The following is a 439-nucleotide window of genomic DNA, read 5'->3' on the forward strand; positions in this document are numbered from 1 at the left end:
AAAAAAAAAAAAAAAAAAAAAAAAAAAAAGGTGTGTGTGGCAGAGATTGATTCTACTGATGAAAAGTGAAGTTGTGAAATAAAATGAGACCTTGTGGAAAATTCTGATGAAAGTAATACGACATGAGGTAAAACTGTCACTGGGAAAAATTCTGAATGAAATTTCTATAATGAATAAAGACAAACTATTAGTTTGATTATTTTCTTAATAAATTCTTCACTTTAGGCTCCAAATAATTAAAACCTGTCAAAAACATGATGTTAATGAAATGTATTTTCTATGTAATCACTTTTGAAAGTATACTCTTCCATTTGAAGCCAAGTGCTAAATAAGACACACACACACACACACACACACACACACACACACACACACACACACACACACACACACACACACACACACACACACACACACACACACACACACACACACACAC

At 32.6% G+C, this 439-nt stretch overlaps 1 protein-coding gene across 1 annotated transcript in view; it reads left to right on the forward strand.

Annotated features, from left to right (window-relative positions):
• megf10 (multiple EGF-like-domains 10) overlaps window positions 1-439 on the forward strand; it is a 58,816-nt gene that overhangs the window by 50,541 nt on the left and 7,836 nt on the right. The window lies entirely within an intron of this gene.

This window comes from Seriola lalandi, unplaced genomic scaffold (assembly GCF_002814215.2).
Source record: "Seriola lalandi dorsalis isolate HSWRI2012SDOR001 ecotype SW California unplaced genomic scaffold, Sedor1 jcf7180002054939, whole genome shotgun sequence".
Lineage (NCBI taxonomy): Eukaryota > Metazoa > Chordata > Actinopteri > Carangiformes > Carangidae > Seriola > Seriola lalandi.